The sequence below is a fragment of the Equus przewalskii genome, chromosome 5, assembly GCF_037783145.1.
Source record: "Equus przewalskii isolate Varuska chromosome 5, EquPr2, whole genome shotgun sequence".
Lineage (NCBI taxonomy): Eukaryota > Metazoa > Chordata > Mammalia > Perissodactyla > Equidae > Equus > Equus przewalskii.
In genome coordinates this window covers 34,270,277-34,289,793 of record NC_091835.1, presented here as the reverse complement: position 1 = coordinate 34,289,793, position 19,517 = coordinate 34,270,277, and positions in this window count along the sequence as shown.

The following is a 19,517-nucleotide window of genomic DNA, read 5'->3' as shown; positions in this document are numbered from 1 at the left end:
CCAGAGAACAGGGTTGATTCTTAGCAACACTGTGGGTATAAACGTGTGTGAGGGCCCCTATGTCCTGGGCCTGCTTATTGCAGTGACCTCACCGAGGCCTCTGTGGAGTCCTCTGCCAGATCTGCATCCCACAGGGGTCCCTTCCCAACCATTAGAGTGATGGTTCCTGCATCGATTTCCGCTTCACCTGATGGCTCATGCCTCTGAGACTGAGGTAGGGGGTGTGTTCATCCACATGATGTGTATGGTCTGTCTCGTAATTCAAAAGACTAATTTTTTGGGCTACAACTTCAGATACCATGGCTGGCCCAAGTCACTGATACTTTATGCCATCCAATTTTTCAGAGACCTTGAAAAATAAAATTATATCATATAGACAGTCGTCTGTATGCCTTTATATGTAAAGTTGAATTTACAGGAGGGAAATTGCACTTGTAGGAAATAAGTTAGGCAGTGCAGAGGCAGAAAGGACAGGCCACGGGCAAGGATGCTCCAGGGCACAGAATAAGGGAGGGCTGGGACACCATGGGGGAAGATCTGGGGAGTTTCGTTTCATCAATCAGTTGTTGCTGCATAACAAACCAGCCTGAAACAGCCATTTATCATCACTCACAAGGCCGCCAGTCAGCTGCTCGGTTGGCTGATCTTGACCAGGTTTGGCTGGCAGTTCTGGTCTTGGCTGGGGCTCATTCATGTGTCTGGTGTCAGTTGACTATCCGCTAATCTAGAGTGGCCTTGGCTGGGCTGGCTGGCACTCCTCCATGAGTCCCATCCTCCAACAGGCTAGCCGAGGCCTACCTTCGTGGCAGTCACAGGTGTCCAAGGAGGAGCAAGGACTTGTGCAAGCCCTCCTGAAACCTGGGCTCCAAATTTACCCATTGATACTTCTAGTACATTCTTTTGGCCAATTTTAAGGATGGGCTCTACTTCTTGGTGGGAGGAGTGTGAACTCACACTGCAGGGGTCTCAGATACAGGATGGGGTGAAGAACTGGGGCCATTTTTGCAGTCAATCCAGCCTGGGGAGCAACTCTGCTTTTCTCCTCTTGTCAAATAGGGTCCTCGAGATGCGTTGTAGTGGCATATTCCAAGGGAAGGACAGCCCCAGGGTGCAAGCAGGCGCCCATGGGTGTACCAGAGGGCCCCAGGAAGGAGGCCTTCTGCTTCCTGTAATTTCCAGGGATGCTAGGGCATGAGGCTTCTCTTTGGGGGAGCAGCCCTCTTTGTGGATGTTACCTGGGCGTGGGCATCAGAAGCTCACAGCTTTCCAGATGGACCCTGGATAGACCTCAGCCAGCTGCTTCTCCTCCCTTTATAAAAAACTGAGTTCCAGAGAACGAAGTGCCTTGATCAAGGTCACACAGCTCCTGTTGACTGCAGGAGAAGCTAGAGATATCTGAAGGGATAGGAAGTGTTTTCTTTTTGACTTTTAAATGGTGAAATGACAACCTGTTCCAAACTGGGGGAGGAAGCCAGACTCATGAGGTTGTAGGAAACCATTTTAGAAATAGAGAGGGATTTCAGGACCAGAAATGGTACAGACGTGATTTACAAAGGGAGAGAAAACTGAGGTCAAGGGTGTTGGGAGGCCAACCCTGGGTGTCCAAGCTGCCTGGCAGGAACCACAATGGGATCTGAGCTCAAGGAGCTTGTTTGTTAAAGCAGATTATCCTTGAAGAAAAAAAAAAATTGGCATTGTTTTTCTTTCCTGATTGAGATCCCTCTCCTTAATCACTCCACCACGTTCTATTTCTCCATTCCTTCATCAAAGAAAATGCACAAGCTAGATCTTGCATATCATTCATTTATTCAGCATAATAAAAAGTATTTATTGAACTGCTCTATGCTGGGTCCTGTTACAGGTGCTGGGAATAATGCAGCACCAAGAACGGACCGGTCCCTGCTCTCAAGGTGTTTGCGTTCTCGCGAGCACAGAAATGTCAGGCGGAGAGGACAAAGCAGGACCGCGACAGAGTGCCCGCTTTACACTGCGGTCCTGGAAGCATCCGCAGGGAGGTGGCCTTCAAAGTTGCATTCTGAGAGACAAGAAGGAGACGGCCAAGTGGAAATTCCAGGCAGACAGACCAGCCAGAGCAAGAGGCTCCGTAAGCAAGTCGAGCAAGGAAGGTCCTGTCTGCAGCACGGCCTAACCTGTCACCTCTAACATGTCGCAGATTTTGCTCTCCAAACAAAGAGTTTTTTTTTTTTTTTTGAAAACTCGTTCCTATTTGAAAACAGACTCTGTCCGAGTTGGCTCAGAGACCATTTGCTGGGCTGGTGGAGGAATGAACACACGGCCCTTGTGTCTTGATGGACTTGAGCGCAGCCAGCGCCCTGGTGTGTGCGGCAAGAAAGGCTGGAGCCCTGGAACCGCATCCAATTTCCCCCCAACCGCAGTAACAAGATCTCAGATACTCGACAATCGGGCCCTCTCCCCGCTGCCCGCACCGTCCCTGCCCCCCAGAATTCTTGGGCAGAACAGCTGCGCTGGGGGCTCAGTTTTCAATGAAACAATAAAATACTCCTGCATGTCCCTAAGAGGATGGCATTTATGACTGGGGTGGGCCAGCTTCCCTGCACAGACACCCCCTCCCTGATTCCCAGGCTCACCAGCCCAGACGCCCACATGTCCCACAGCCTGTCCTTAAGCCTTTGGGAACTGCGGCTTGGGTGCTTCAGAAGGTCCTGGCCCAGAGCAGGCTGGTGGAGAGAAAAGGCCTGCATGTCCAGCAAACAGAAGGGCCCTTGCCAAGGAAGAAGTGCACTTTTGTGTCCCAGACCATGGAGCAGGGCACCCTCCCTGGCAGCGCACCTCCTCCAGAAGCCCCACCACCCAGCCCCACACACACAGCTGCCTCCAAGAGACTGTCTGCTCTCTGGTTCAAGGACAGGAAAGCCCTCCCTGGCTCTGAGGAAAGCGGGTGTGGCCACATTCCACCAGCACCGCCCCCCTGCCCCACTGTCTGCCTTGGCCCCAGGCTCTTCTTTAACAGAGCAAGAAGTCCTTGACTTTCATGAATTTCCCTTGCTCTCAGCACGCGCCTTTGGACGTTGCACACTGATACCTTGGACTTCCTTCCAAGTGCCAGACTGGAACTTCCATACCTGGGGGCCAAACCTTGCAAGCTCCCACGTGGGGGCGCAGTGTGCCAGCCAACAAGTCACATCAGCTGTCACCCTCTGTTCAGGCAGTTTGCTCAGTTATTTTGCACATTTAACTGAATTTTGCCCCACTGCTTTAAAGCAGTGGAAAGCAGGGGTAGAAAGCATAGGTCTTATCAAGGTAACATAAATGAGATGAAGATGAGCATCTGTAGGCATGCCCAAGGAAGAGCAAAGAAGCCACCAACAGATGCCCACTGGAATTAAGCTGACTGACAGTGTTCCAATGGATGCAGACATGTCTGCTGTAGGCTCTCTGCGCAGAACGCTCTTTTCCATGTGGCTTACTCCCTCACCTCCTGCCTCCTTTCCAAGCCATGCTCAAGGCACAGCGTATCAATGGGGCTTCCCCGACCCTCCTATCTTCAGTTGCAGCCTGCTCTCCGGCCCTCCATCTCCATCCTGGGTCCTGTTTACTCTGTTCTGCTTTCTCTCTCCCCCTAGCTCCCAGCACTTAATCACCATCTAACAGCCTGACTTGCTTACTATGTGTCATTTTTATTGTCCATCTCCTTCCGTTGTTCGACCATGAAAGATACATCCCAAACACCTTGACTAGTGTCTGGTACCTAGGACATCCTTTTGTTTTATAATAGTGACATTTCATTAATATCGATGAATGTTGAATTGTAAAGGAAATAAATGAACAAATATGTACCAAATATGGGTAGGATATTGTAAAAATCGTGCAAAAAAAGATAAAGTGTAATTTTGATGTCATAGTTTCTTTTAGATCCTTGGGAAAATACACCCCTGTGCCATGTCAGTCTAAGATTATGCTTTTGAATGTCTTATTTTAGTGCACAATTTTAGAAACACACTATACATGACAGTAGGGGATGGCTCTTGAACCAGCTCAGCCCAGAGTTATAGCGGATACAGGTCATGGGCAGAGTCCGAGGCAGGAGAGTGAAATCCAGACAGGCTTCTGGAAAGAAGCGGTGAGAACTGCTCTTCTAGTGGTTGATGCCTGGCACACCCTGGGTCAGGTTTTGCAGCAGGTCTTTGCCAAACAGGGGTGGCTGGGCACTGCAGCCTGGGTCTGTCTGGAACACTCCCAGGTGTTTGCTGGCGGGCCTTTGAGGTGGGAGCAGCCACCTAGGGCGCTCAGCCAGGGGGAGCTGAAGACCTGAGTCTCCCTGGGAGGAACCCCTGTCTGACGGGAAGCGGACTGGAGACAGGACGTGCGGCTGCTCCCCGGGCTGGAGGAGCAGAGGGTGCAGCTCGCAAGGAAGCCTTAAGGGGATGGGGTGGCCGGAGCCCTGGAGCAAGGACAGTTTCCCAGGATTCTCTGCATCACACCGTCCATAAAACACTAAGTTTCCCATTGTGAGCACTTGGGAGGGGCTCCGTCCGGTACGAAGTGCTTTACTGGCAGGCAACAATAGCTCACTTCTCACCGTGACAACCATGCTGTGTTATCAGGCGCTCTTCCCTCCACCTTACAGACTAGGAAAGGCAGGATCGGAGGGGTCAGTTTGCGCTAGTTGCATGGCTGGTATAGGATGGAGTTCACGTCAGAGTCCCAGCTGTCTGGCTCCAGAGCCCACCCTGACAACCACCAAGAAGGCCACAGAGGCCACGGGCCACGCTGGGGGACCCAACGGGACTCCCCTCACCCATCTGTAACAACTCTCACAGCCCGAGAGAGGACAGAGGCTCTATGTGGGAGGGATAGCAAAAAAGAAACCCTTTAAGATTGCTGGAAAAGACAAACAGAAAAAGCTCATACGTGAAACCAGAGAAAATCTTATTTCAGTAGACCAGATGAATAGAGTAGGCGGTGCCCCCAGAGCCAAATTTATTTTGGGTTCAGGAAATCGTTTCTCTTTTTCTACACACAAACACAAAAAATATGCATAATTTTATCCTAACTTCACAGCAATTTGCTGCAGCCTGGGACCACGGGTCTGAGGATGGGTGCAGCCGGCCGGGGCAAGCAGTGGTGCTGGAGGGGGAGCCGCAAGTGTGTGCCGTGTCGGGTCCTCTGTCTCGGTTCCAAGCAGGAAGCTGCTGAAGCTTGAGCATCAGGTTCCCACACTAGCTCCAGGTCCTGCCAAAGGCTGGGAGGTGCCCTAGCAATGTATTCACACGTTCTATGGTTTTAAAAATCTTGTGAAAGTAAGATTAAAATTATTCTGATATCAAGAAACAAACTGTAACAAAAAAATCTCAGATCACACTCAAGTAATAATTCATTAAGAGGAAGAGATAAATTTCCAGTACAAATGATACATTTCCAATAGAAGTAATGAGTAGACTTTGGATGGCTATACAATCTAATTAAAGAAAAGGGATAAATCATGTGTTCACAGTGGAAATAAGATTTTCCTTCTTTTGCTGATTCAACATAAACTGCTAACACTGACAAAGATAACGTGACCCCACAGTGGGACCCATGAGGACAGATGGTTGATGAGTGTAGGCAATTCAAAGAGCATTTAAGATTAACCACTGCATTTAAAAAAATGGAAATGCCTTGACATATTTCGGCTGACATGTGAAAGAACCTTAACAGAGGTTTTCCTAAATTTGGTAACAATTCTGAAAATGCACATGACATTCCCAAGAATAAGTTGTGAGCCCAAAAGAAACTTTTCTGAAATATCAATATTCAAAAACAAAATTTGATCAACCATATTACAAGAGAAGCTAAATTATCTTTCTATTCTCTTTATAGAAAATAATATTATAAAATTATTGTTAGAGATAAAGAATATAGACAAGAAATATGAGCAATAAACTATCATCAAGGTATGCCAGGTGGTTAATGAAGCTATTAGGATTAGGTTTTCTATATTTTCTGATTTTTTTTGCGGTAACTGTCAGCCTTAGTATTTGTCACTTGCTGTGATTTTTCTTCTGTAAGCACCTGTCTTAGCTACAGCAGCCACATCAAAGGACGACCGACTGGGTGGCTTCCGCAGCAGGAAGGTATGTCTCCCAGCTCTGGAGGCTGTCGGTCGGAGACCAAGGCGCCGGCCGGGTTGGTTTCCTCCAAGGGCCGTGAGGGAGGGATCTGCTCCGTGCCTCTCTCCTGGGCCTGCACATGGCTGCCCTCTCCCTGTGTCTTCACAGGGTCCTCTTCCACCCGTGTGTCTGTGTCCTCATCTCCTCTTCTTATAAATACACCAGTCAGATTGGCTTAGGGCCCACCCTAATAACCTCATTTTAACTTGTTACCTCTTTAAAGACTCTGTCTCCAAATACAGTCACATTCTGAGGTCCTGGCAGTTAGACTTCAACACTTGAATTTTGGGAAGACACAATTAAGCCCATAATAGCAGACAGTCTTGTATTGTTTTTTAAGACAGATCCATATTTTTTTTAAGTTTCAAGCACCAGAAAATCTGGACCTAGACATGTGGGTGTTTCTTCTGCTCTTAGAATCCCCTCTTCTGAGGGTTGTAACCTCTTGCATATAAGAAGTCTTTCCAATTCAACAAACATTCTTGAGGCCCTACTGTGTGCCAGACTTTGCTCACAGCGGGGCTTCAGCAAGACGGCCATGGGTCTTGATTCCCCAGTGCCCAGGGGCAGTGAGTGCTGCAGGAACGGCACCAGGTGCTCTGGAGCCCAGACTGGGAGCAGGCCGGCTTCACGGGCGTGCGACCTAGGCAGTCACACAGGGCCCCTGATGGAGAAGGGCTCTGCGCTTGGGGTTTAATGTTGTACTGTCCCCATTTCGAAATTCTTAACCATTTCTGACCAAGAGACCTGTGTTTCCCTTTTGCACAGGCCCCCCAGATTCTGGAGCCAGTCCTGAGGAGGGGAATTTACGCAGCTTCTGGTGACGGCCCAGTTTGCTCTAAAGGCTGGCTAGGTTTTCCCTTCAGGAAAAGTGGAGGATGAGCCCTCCAGGAAGAAGGAAGGTGCGTCGTATGCCAAGACATGTGGGCAAAGGGTCAGGAATCACTGAGGCTGTAATCTAGAACTCTCCCTCCTCTTGAGTCAGAGGACACGAGTTCCGTCTGGAGAGCATTTTGAGGCTTGAGCTCTGGAGCTGGAGGACACGGGCTCGAGGGCCAGCGCTCTCGTTTACGGCCACGACTGTGGGCGAGGTCCTGACTTGCCTGCGGTTCAGCATCCTCATCTGTCAAAGGGGGAATGAATTCAGGAGTCAGGACTTCGTACATGCGCTCCCTCTTCTCTTCCGGCCTCACTCTCGAGTCAGAGCAGGGGGAGAGCTTTGTGTGTGATGGAAGTTGCGGCAGGGAAAGGACCCTGGGGAGGGCTGGCGGTCACGAACCGCCTCCGCAAAGGCTTGGAGGGGGACATGTTCAAGGCAGGGCTGGGAAATAGGGATTCAATCTGTCGGGCCATTCTCAGTGTTCGTGAGAGAGAGAAATAGCTGGAAAAGAGGCTGGGGCTACACTGACAATTACCTCAAGTGCCCAGCCAAGAGCTTGGACTCCAGACAATGGGAGACTACTGAAAGCATTTGGGTGGGACCTGATGAAAGCAGCGTTTGATGAAAATTCATGTCTGGGAATATTCTCATTCAGCTCCTTTAAAGCCTGGCCCAGAGAAAGGTAAGCCAGCTCTGCTGAGGGCTCCTGCAGATTGGGGAGAGATCTCATCTCCTTTGGTCAGCAATGCAGAGGAATCCACGGGCCGGCAAAGAGCCTAGTGCCCCTAAGGCCACTGGGACTGTGCTCTCTGTCTTCAGACCCTCCTCTGGAATTGCAGCCTCGTGGCCCCTGTGGTGAGAAGGGAAGTGTGGGTTGCCAGCCTGGACAGGGCTTGTAGGTTCCAGAGGCTGAGCGAGGCTGCAAGACCCACCCCGAGGAGGCTGACTCCAATGGGCTGACAGTCACGCTGGCATGAAACATGGTTTGTGCCCAAAGTTCAAGAGGAAGCATGATGAGGTTAGAGGGAGAGGAAGCAATGTGGACAGTGCAATTATTCCGGGACCGAGCCCCAACATCTGGACTTCCAGGTGCAGGAGGCCAGAAAGGGCAGCGATGGGAGCTGGCCCTCCCACCAGGCCGAGGGGACCCGGGAATGTGCAGAATGGTGCCGAGTGAAGCATCAAACCTGGATGAGGGGATGAGTGATGAAGCGGTCCTACTACCTCCTGAGTCTTGCCTCTGCCTTTTCCAAACATGGCTTTCCATCTGCCAGAACGCCCCTCCAAGTCGCTTCCTTCAACATGACCTGGAGTACGTCCATCCTCCAGAAAGAATGTCTACAGTGCACCTTGAGGTCTACAGTGGGGCCACCATATGACTGGCCACATCCGCTCCTCTGCCTCCAGGTAGGCCTAGGTCTGCACAGATACAACGGAGCAGCCAATGTAGGTGGTCCAGGGGGTGCAGCGATGAAGTTCAGAGCCCTTCTTGACCAATGAGATATATAGGCCCATGGTGACCTAGCTGTGAAGGCCATTCTCCTGTTTAATTCCACAGGACACAGGCTCCCACTTTCCTGTAAGATGAGGTCCATGCTCCTTAGCATGGCACAGTGGGCCTCCACTGTCTGGCCCTTGCTGTTCTCACTCTTTATGTTCCAACAACACAAACCTCTTAGTTTGCCTGAGGCAAAGAGTCCCTTATCTGTGCCCTAACAAGCTGTCATGAAGCTACTTCATGAAACACTGATCGCATTGCATCACAGCTGTCTGTGTCTCCCTCTCCATGCACTCTGTATCCCCAAGCAGGGCTGTGACACAGAGCCAGTGTTGAGGGAGGAGGGAGCGGCTGTGGTGTAGGGACCTCTTACTCATCTGAGGTCGTTCAGGGGGACCAGGATTCCAGGTTCACATGTGCAGCTCTTGATGGGCACACTGGGCTCTCAGTGGTCTACACTATATCTCTACCACATCTTGCTAAAATGGAGCTAAGCTGTTAAAATCAGGAGGGGCAGTGCCCCATCCAGCAGCAGAGACAGGCCTGAACTCTGGCAGAGCTACTGTCTGCTGGAACACGAGGAGGAGGAAAGGCAGATGCTGCAAAAGAAACCCGTAGAGATCGGGCATCTTCTGTTTTGTGATCCCATTTCCCATCCAATTGGTACCCTGCTTTTGGAGCCTAGGGTATTTTTACAAGGGCTTTCGAAAGCCCTTTCTTTAGAAAGAGTTGGTCTGGAATTAAAAATCAAAAGCACGAAAAGAACTGACTTGGGCTACAGTGTGAGGGATTTGAGCAAGAAAGAGAGACCCCTCCCTAGAACTAGGGTGGCAGTGAACAGCAAGATAATGTGTGGGTCTGTGCGGTGGGGCCACTGGCCAGCTGGATTTCCTCGTCTGGAGGCAGCAGGCGCAGGTCCCAGCTCTCAGGGAGAGAGAGCTGATGTTACTGAGGGCTTCCTGGATGCCAAGCAAGCTGCCAAACTTGCAAAGACTTACGTGCTTGCCTTCCATCCGGACAACATTCCTGTGAGGTAGGCGGAGTGGATGTCAGGCTGGAAGATGCTGGTACAGCTGGCCAGTTGTTAAAATGCCCATTAGTAATAACAGTAATAACTGCTGTCTCAAGCTCCCCAAAGGATCTCTCCTTACCATTCCCTTCCCTTGGGGTCCGCAGACAGGAATTCCCTGTTCTCTATCACTTAACGAAGGCCTGGGGAGACCCCAGGACCCTGCTCCAGCTGACAGCTGTCCACTGGTCCACACTGCCTGTTCCAGCTACAGACATTTTCATTATCACCTTGAGAGGTAGGTCCTATCATCATCTCTGTTTTATAGGAAACTTGAGACCGAAGGAAATTGGGGAAATGCCCAAGGTCACATGAACATGAATGGTGGGATCAGGGGTCCAGTCTAGGTCTCCTGGACGTGGGTCACCACACCACAACACAAACCAGAGGGGCAACCTCTGGAGGGTCTGATAGCCACAGACGTGCGGACTTCATGCAGAAAGGCCGGGTCTCTGAGAAGTCCCTGGGAACAGCAGAAGCCCTTGAAGGCAGGACAGATGCTGGGGTGGCATCTGCAAGGCCTTTGCAAAACCTCTTCTGCTGGCCCAGTAGAAGCGTCTACACCCCTCATGTGGCTCACTCCTGTAGTTGGGTCAAGAAGGTGCCTCTTAAGGCAGTGTGGAGTCATGGAGGGTATTCTGGACTGGATAACAGAGGATCTCATTTTTATCCCTGCCCTGTCCTATATATTAGCTGTGTGACTTTGGCTGAGTTGCCTAACTTCTCTGGGGACTAGCTGGCTTAGTAGGTTGGGGTGGGAAGCGCTTCTAACAGTTTTTCTGGAGCTTCTCAGAGACCACTCCGCTGGCTTCTCTGTACCATCTCAAAGCTGTCGCCCCTGCCACTCATTCTTGAGTAGGCTGGGCTAGCTCTCAGGACACTTTGTTATCAAATTAGGAATGTTTTTATACTCACTCCTCAGGAAGGAAAACTGAGGGGTGAGGAGTACAAATGACTCAACTACAGTCCCAAGAAAAGTCAGTGTGATGCGACCCCAAGAACAGTTTTCTTGAAGCATGTCTTAGATTAGAAGAAACTTCCCTTGGGGACAAAAGCCAGAAGCCCAGCCTCGGGTTGGGCAAAGCTACCCACCTCCCCTGGTGGAGGAACTGCCAGCAGGAGCTGGAGGCACAGGAATTCAGAGGGAGTGGCCTGCCCGCCACCTGCCCCCCTCCGCCTGCCCCCAAGCCTTTCAGCATCCGGAGGGGACCTGAGCCCGCCCAACAGCAGGAGGGGGTGACTGAGTCTTGTTTCTCTGGAATGGAACAGGTTTGACAGGGTAGAAAGGCCCCGGGAGTAGGGGAAGGCTGAAGACCCTCTGGGGAAATCAACACTGTGCATAAGGCTGTTCCCGGGGTGGGGGGGCAGGGGGCGGGGACAGGGTGCCTAAGGTCTCTGATAAAAACCTTCACCCAGAGATGGTTCATAAATTGGGCCCCGTTTACACTTCCATTGCCCAAGCTTGATTTTGCTTTTTGGTTAAAAGATTGTATGCTTAATTAGGGTCATTAATTACTCAGAGTACATGAAAATCTGTTTGGCTTCCTTTAGGCAGACTAACATTTCATGTTTCGAATTTCATAGCAGCAAGCCTTTTCTCTTCTTTTTGGTGAAGAAGACTGGCCCTGAGCTAACATCCATGCCCATCTTCCTCTATTTTTCATGTGGGATGTCACCACAGAACGGCTGGATGAGCCGTGTGTATGTCCATGCCAGGGATCTGAACCGGTGAACCCTGGGCTGCTGAAGCAGACGGCATGAGCTTAATCACTATGCCACTGTGTCAGCCTGCAGCAAGCATTTTAATCATGAAAATATATAGTATATAATACCACCATCACCCTGCCCCAAACCGCTTGTCTACACTATGTGCATTCTCTATCCTTTTATGGTTATATATTTCCTCTTATTGTTTACCACCACCTGAAATTATTTTACGTGCATATTTGCTTATTTCTTTATTTTTTTTCCTGCCACTCTCTCTAGATGGGATGTTCCATAAGGTGTGAGTGTCATCTACCTGTTTGTTACTATACTAATCAATGCCTAGGAGGAGAGTTGGCACATAGTAAGTCTATAAAAATTTGTTGAGGGCCAGCCCCAATGGCCTAGTTGTTAAGCTCAGCATGCTCCACTTTGGTGGCCTGGGTTCGATTCCCAGGTACAGACCTACACCACTCGTCTGTCAGTGACCATGCTGTGGCAGTGGCTCACACAGAAAAAAAGGAAGATTGGCAGCAGATGTTAGCTCAGGGTGAAGCTTCCTCAGCAACAACAAAAACAACACCACCAAAATCCATTGAATGAATTGAATGGATGGATTGAATGACTGAATGACTGCTCAACCAATACATGATGTTCTTTATCTCAGAAACATGAACATGGCCCTGGTTCATGACCTTGCGTTTTGTTTTTCTTTACTTATATTTAAAAGTTGTTTTCTTTCAATTTGACTGCTCTTCTCAACATTTCACCCGTGTAATAAAGGAGTCTCAAATCTTTGGACCAAAAAGGACATTATGATTCTATATTGTTGAGCTTCTTGCCTCCGAGATATATTCCCCTAACTCATCAGGGACGTTTAAATAACCAAAGAGCAATACAGACTTTGATACTAACTCACTCATTCTCCCTTGGGTTTGACCCAAATGCTTCTTCCTTTTGTAGTCCCAGTTTATTCGGGGGATTCAGTCACCATTTGCACAACAAATATTGATTGAGTGAGAACTTAGCGCCCAGCCTTTGGGTTACAGTTGTGACTAAAATCTGCATGATAGCTACTTACAGAAATTACAGCAAATGGGGCAACAACTCCAACAAGTCATTACACAAAGAAGCATCCAGCCGTCATTTCAGAGGTATTATATGATACGAAATAAAATGCTGGGTGCTATGAGAATATAAAATGGTGGGGAAGGCTAGATGACAACGAACTCAGGAGGAGGTGTCAGGAAAGGCCCCACCCCCCACAAAGAAACGGAATCTACACACTGAGAACTGAAGACTGAGCAGGAGTGAGTCAGACAAGGGAGCCAAGGACAAAGGAAGAACATTCAAGGCAGAGGGAATGGCCCGTCTGCACCTCCGAGCAGAAGGGTGACTGGCTCCGTCCAGGACTTCCTAAGAGAGACGAATCTTTCATTTTCCTGGTTGACCAAGAGGCTTTCAAGGAACCACTGTAACAGCTGGGAAAGGTCCTAGCCCAGAAAATAGAACCACAACAAGTCCTTTTTTTGACCAGAATCTTTAGATTTTGGCTTCCCAACATCTGACTTTTTCCTTTAAAATGTAACCTGAATTGTCTCTGAGAATAGACTCCTTAAGCTGCCCTGAGGCACACCTCTGTGGAGGGACACTGGCGGAAGACACAGATGCTCTGGGCCTCAGCGTATTCATTCCTTCTCCTCAGTCATCCCCAAGCAGTTTGTGCAGCTTGCAAAGCGATGACGCAGGTGGACAGGACAGGCTGTCAGCCACGGAGGCCTGACTGTAGGCCCTAGAGGGAGTCCTGATACCACACCCTGATTTGCTGATGAGCTTCCACCCATTTTGGCTTCCACTGATCCATTTGTAAATGGAGAGTCTTATCTATGCTGCATTATTTCTAAATAAGTAAGAGCTGTGCTTTCATAATTTCAAGCATACTTCTATCTTGATAATTAATTGTCTATTGGATATCTCTACCTTGATGTCCCATGGGCACCTCAAACTCATTACCATCCCTGCCTTCAGACTTAGTTATCTTGCTGTCTTGCGGAATTTGATCTAGACCCATGACGCCTTGAGAATGTTGTGGTCATCTGCCTTAATGCCTTACTCTCTCACATCCAATTGGTTACCACATCTTACTGATTACATCTCAAAAATGTTTCCCTGATCTGATGTTTTTGCCTGCTCCCACTGCCTTCTCCTCAGCCTCGACCCTCCCTTGTCATGTTGACTACTGCTCTTCCAGCTGTCACTCCATCAGTATCTCTCCAGTCCATCTGTCAGTGATACCGCCACCAAAATCATCTGCTGAAAAAACCCTCGTTGATTCCTCATTGCTTAGTAAACCAGTGATTCTCAAAGTGCGCAGCAGCATCACCTGGGAACTTGTTAGAAATGCAAATTCTCAAGCTCCACCCCAGACCTAAGGAACCAGAAACTCAGGTGTATGGGGCCCAGACGTCAGTGTTAACAAGCCTTCCGGGTGATTCTGATGCTTAAGTCGGGGGTGCCCAAAAATCAAATCCAAAATTCATAACGCTTCACACATGATCCAACTTCTCTCTCTAGCTTCCCACAGTTATGAACTTCTAGTTACCCCAAACCTTTTATTCTTTTCTACGGATGTCAGACCCTTTCATCATTATGCACTTTTGTACGTTGTTTCTCCATCTGGAACATCCTTCTCCTCATTCTTCCCTGTCAAGCTCCTACTCATCCTTAAGAGTCAGCTCAGAGGTCACCTCCTCAGCGAAGCCTTGCTTGACTGTCCCAAACAGCATTTAGGAGATCGTTTTCTGGGTTCCCGCAGCCCCTTTTGTTGACCATCTAGTTCTAACTGTTTTATCTGTGGATTTGGTGTCAACATAGAGAAGTACTTTCTATCAGATAATTAGAGCTGTTTTAAAGTAAAGACAGCTCCTTGTGAGGAGGTGCTTACAGAGCAGATGTGGAAGCCATCCAGGCTACTCTAAGCTGCGATCCCTTAAGGTCCCATCCTTTCGACCCTCTGCTCTGCCAGGAGAGATGACATCTTTTCTGCTGAGTCCATACAGTAGAGCAGGGTGTCTGACATCTAGTAGGCACTCAACAAATTTAAAAAAAAAGTATTGAATGAAGAAATGATAGAGCCTTGAAGGGAGAATGAAAGTTTCTGTCCAAATTTGAAATTCCTATCTTTTACCTCCGCTAAAGGCCCAAAGAGGTATTTATTATAGCCCTGCTGATCTTTATCCTTCAGGGAGCAGCCACAGCCCCCTGCGCCTCAGTGCGTGATTGTTAAACTGCAGGCGAGGGATGGAGGGTGTGGGCGGGGGCCGCACTCCCCTCCCCCACCTACTGGAAATCCCGGCTGCAGTGAGCAAGGATGACTCCGGCGTCCACGCAGGGAGAACAATTGTGGGAAGCCCTGAGGTGTCGACCCTTGACTCTCTCCCTGTGTGCCAGGTGCATGCCACCCTCCTCACCCCCCATCCCGCTGAAATTCAGCAGTCAGGGTCCTCTGAAACACTCGGCATCTTCTCCATCACAGTCTTACTCATGCAGTTAAGAGCACGTGCTTCCTAACCACACAGACCCCCTGGGTTCCTATCTGGGCACTCCCCCTAACCAGCTGTACGACCTCAGGCAAGTTAACTTTTCTTACCCAGTGTCCTCAACTGCACAAAAGGGTTAAAACTACCAGGGTGTACACAGTGCCTTACATGGAGGAGGCAGCCGGGAAATGATGACCATTATTATTATTATTATTTATTCTTCCATGTGACCTTATCTTCCACTCCCTAACCCCAGCGCCAGCTTCTGATGCTTTCGTACCAAATCATAAGGCCCGCAGCTCCATCGCCTTCCGTTTTGCCTGGTGGAGTCTGCCTGATGCCTCTTCTGTCTTAAATCCTCAACCCTGATCAGCCTGTTTTCTGGCCCTAGGAATGTTCATTTTCCATATGCTCCCCAGCTGGCTACCAGCTCAGTCTCCTAAAGGTTAAATTCGTGTTCCAGAACATTCCTTTCAAGCATTACCTTTCTTTAAAAAAATGCAATACATCAACGGTTAGGATATCAAAGGAGCTACACACACACACACATACACACACATGCAATCGCATGCATGAGCGCCCACCCACCTCCATACGTCTCTGTGTGAAAAGCCATCTAACTCATTAAGCCGTGTTTCATAATTTCCCAGTAAACTTTTATATTTTCTTGCCACAGAGGCTTCTGTAATTGAATTGGCAATGTCATTACTGAACTCTCTAACAGTTCAACTCAGCCAAACTCATCAGCAGTAGCCAGTTTCTAGAAAAGGCTTTTGATATCTCTGGGCCTTTGCCTTCCCCACCCCCTTGCTCCTCCCCACCCCAGGCCCCAACCCCAGGTATAGCTGTGCTTGTATCATTGGCCTTCCATGTACTATGACTGAATACAGGCCAAGGACTGAAGGACACAAACCCACGGTCCTCCCAAATGCTTCCGACCTGCTCTGTGGTTCTGCTCTTCCAAGCTGAGCCAACCTTCAGCTGGAACCAAACAAGAACCCAGGGGCTCCAGTCAACTCAGAGGCGCCTGCATTTCAGCTTGTTGTGAAACACATGTGCCTTGTGAGAAGACCCCCCGGCCACCGAAACTGGAGAAGGCATATGTGAAGAGTTTGAGTCTCCTTTGATTTGGGCGTGGGGACATTGCTAAGGAAGAGCATTAGCCTGAAGAAGGCTCCAAGGGACATAAGCAGCCTTCGGTGGCCGCGGCTCTTCCTGGGTTTGTGGATCAGAGCTCATGCGAGGCCCTTGGGCCAGGGGGTGGGGTAGGTGGTGGTGTAGACAGGTGGCTGTTCTCTGGGCTGCAGAGTGCCCTGGCCGAGGCCGAGCAGAGCTGGAGCTTGGTGAGGCAACGCCGGGCCTAACCGAGGACCCAGTGCTGCCTCTGCACACCCAGGGCCTTCGGAGCTTGAAGCCTGGGAGCTGCGTCTTCCTGGGGAAGTCAGCTCTCTAGGTGGCCGTAAACTGACTACACAGACTCTTTCCTGAACACGTGTTCAAAGGTGATCAAGTAAATGCAGACAGTTTCTCCAAGCCTCAGCGGAGGGTTTCTACTGGAGTAAATGAACTAAAAAGCACACATAAACACACATACATAGGAAAGGGAACCACAAAGGAATGCTCAAAAATGCCAAATCCTAATACACCAGCCGGGAGAAGGCATGGTTGGACACAAGTGGCAGAGTGAAAGAGAGAGAGTACAAGAACAAAGCTGTCTGGGAGCTTTGCAAGAAGGCACGCACACACACACAGACACACTCTTCAGAAAATCATGCAGGGTGCTAGCAGTGCTGCAGAGAAACATTAGAAATACCTGCCCTGCAGTGTCAGCTGAGGAGGACGAAAACCCTGTTGGTGACACTGGACCAGCGGTTTGATGGAGAAACCTGTAGAAGAGCACAGGGTAAATGCTACCCTGGGGTCTGCCTTCCGTGGGATAGCTGATTGATACACTGTAATTAGGACTAATCCTTCACCCTTCCTACCAGAATTCCAGAATGAGGACGCCTGCAAATCCCCCAAAGCTAATCATCATCCTCATCATCACTAACACTCAAGGGGGCTTCTCATGTGCCAGGAACTGGATTTTTTCCCTACATTACAAAATAATCCTATGAAGTAGGCACTATCCTTGTTTTACAGATGAGAAAACAAAGGCTCAGAGAGGTTAAGCAACTTACTCAAGTTCACACAGCCTGTAAATGGGGGAACCTTGGAGACTTATGAGAGGGCAGAGAGAAGCCCCCACCAATGGCCCACAGAGCTTCTCATTGTCGCATTCATTAAGGAAGTGAGGACTGTCCAGTCTGGATACTGGCCCTCTCTGCAGGAGAGTCTCATGATGCTGAAAGTCCGCATTAAGACAGGCGAGTTACCCAAGGTCATGCAGCTACTGGCAACAAAGCTGGGCCAGAACGGGTCTTCTCCATCTGGTCAAGTTCTTCATGCTACAGCCGGGCTCTCTGTTCAATGAAGCTCCGACAAGAAACCAAGCAACACGGGAAGATGAAGGCGAGGGTGGAGTTGTCCAGGAGCTAGATACCAGCCCTCCAAGGCCCTGCTGTCTCAGAGATGAGTTTACTTCCAACCTATCGCAGTGGCCAATGTGCACATTGGCCAGAAACAGGCCTCCTATGAACCTTGAGGAAGGCTCTGCCCAGGGCCTGTAAGCCAACATGTTGACCTTGGCAGAGCTCGAATGCCCTCTTATGCCAATAAAGTTACTAAAACAGAACTGGGTAACACTTCATTGCCCTGCCCCCAGCATGGGAGGTGCAGAGCTGTCACATGGCCTGAAGCCCAGAGTTCCTTCAAGGATAGTTTTTGTCTCATCCCCAGGTTCATTTCCTCCGCAAAGTTGCACGTACCGGAGATGCCTGCTGCTCCAGACTCGCCCTTGACGTGCAGGCAAACTCCTTCCGTTCAAGGCAAAGCCCAGGACTCGCCCTGCTGTTTAGGGGCTGTGCCTTCCCAGGCTGCGGTCTGGGACCTCCATCACCCAAGCGCATCTTCCCAGGCAGCCGGACCCTCTAGACAGGCTCTGTGCCCACTCGGAATACAAGTTCCAGAAGAGGAGCATAAGGCCTCCTCAACTCCAGCCTGAGAACTGAAGACATAAGACTCCTGTTATCCTAGCAGTGGCTTTATTGTGCTCCTGACGTAGCTCATGAAGCAAGAGCTACAAAACGTTTCCACGCAGAGAACTCTGCTTTTCATTTCTCTAGGATGGTAATGTTCATTCTGAAGTGCAGTGCTGCCATGCAGAAGGGGTGGGGAGGGGCGAGCGGGAGGAAACGGGCCTGCGCCATCACTTAACCAGCGATTAAATCTTCACTCTGCCACTTTCCTCCTCAGTAATCACAGGCAAGTTAAATTCTCGAGCCTGTTTCCTCACTTGTAAATGGAGATGATCATGGCTACCTCGAAGATTTGTGACAACTAATGGTGGCAGTGTCTGAAAGTGCCCAGCACATAGTGGGCACACGGCAAACTCCTCATTTCCTGCCCTCGTATTTTGGGCATCCAGAATCGGGTGCAGTGTAATGATGCTCTTAACTGAAGCCACTGCTATTTGCTGAGCCCGTTTCAAGAGGTTCATGTCACATAAAGGACACGTGCTATTAGGCGTGTGTTAGAGAGATCTTGGGGCGTGGTCGGCCCTAGATGGAGAGAGCACATGCAGGCCTTGAAGGCAGGGGATGCAGAGAAGGCACAGGACAGGGTTTCAGGGCAGAAGGGCAGCTTCCATAGTGGGACAGTGGGCACATTGTGCCTCTGACAAGATGGGAGATGAAAGTCCTTAGGCTCCAGCCCCAAGAGGATGAACTAATTTTCAGTGGAAAAAGGAATCAACGAACCCCTTGGGGCACACAACTAGTGTCCTCCTCAAGGCAGGACAGGGGTGGCCATCGCCACAGTGCTGCCTCGGCTGTTGCGGACCCCTTCTGGAACTCAGTAGGCACCGGGGAGCTTCCTTCCATTTGGGCTTTTTACATCCAAGGGGATGAATCAACCCACAACAATGCAGAGGAACACAATACCTAAGAAAGGAGCGGGAGGGAACGGACAAGGAGCTATCATTCTCGCATGCCTGCCCTAGGCTGGGAAGTGGACGGTGCATCTTCCGCTGAATCCTCAGGCCAGCCCTGTGAGGTAGGCAACGATCCCCATCTGACTTTCTGACCTGAGTAAACCTGGGCTCAGAGAGCCTTCAAAATCTTGCCCCAAGTCACAGGGAAGAAACTGGAATTTGAACCTAGAACTGACTCCGAAACATGAGCATTTTCCAATTCCTCATGCAGCTGTAGGAGGGGCCGCCACGGGAGGGCACAGGCCATACCATGAGGATCTCCTATCAGTAAACTCTCTTGTGTGTGTAGATTATTCACGACCTATTTCAGTTTACTTCTGGGTAACCATACAATTACTCTGTCACAAATAGTTAAAAATTTTTTCCTATGTGCCTAAAAAGGATAAAAACCGCTTGCAAAAAGCAAAACAAAAACTAAAGCCAAAAAAGAATTCCAATCCTTAAACAACACCAAACCCCAAAACAACAAATGTGCTGAAAAGAAACTTCCAACACTCAAATTGTAGGTTCCTTGTTATTGTTCCAGGACCACGACACTGGAGCAAGTCATCGTTCTAATCGGCAAAACTGACGGCAGAGAGAGGGGCACAAGTTCTGGACCGCGAG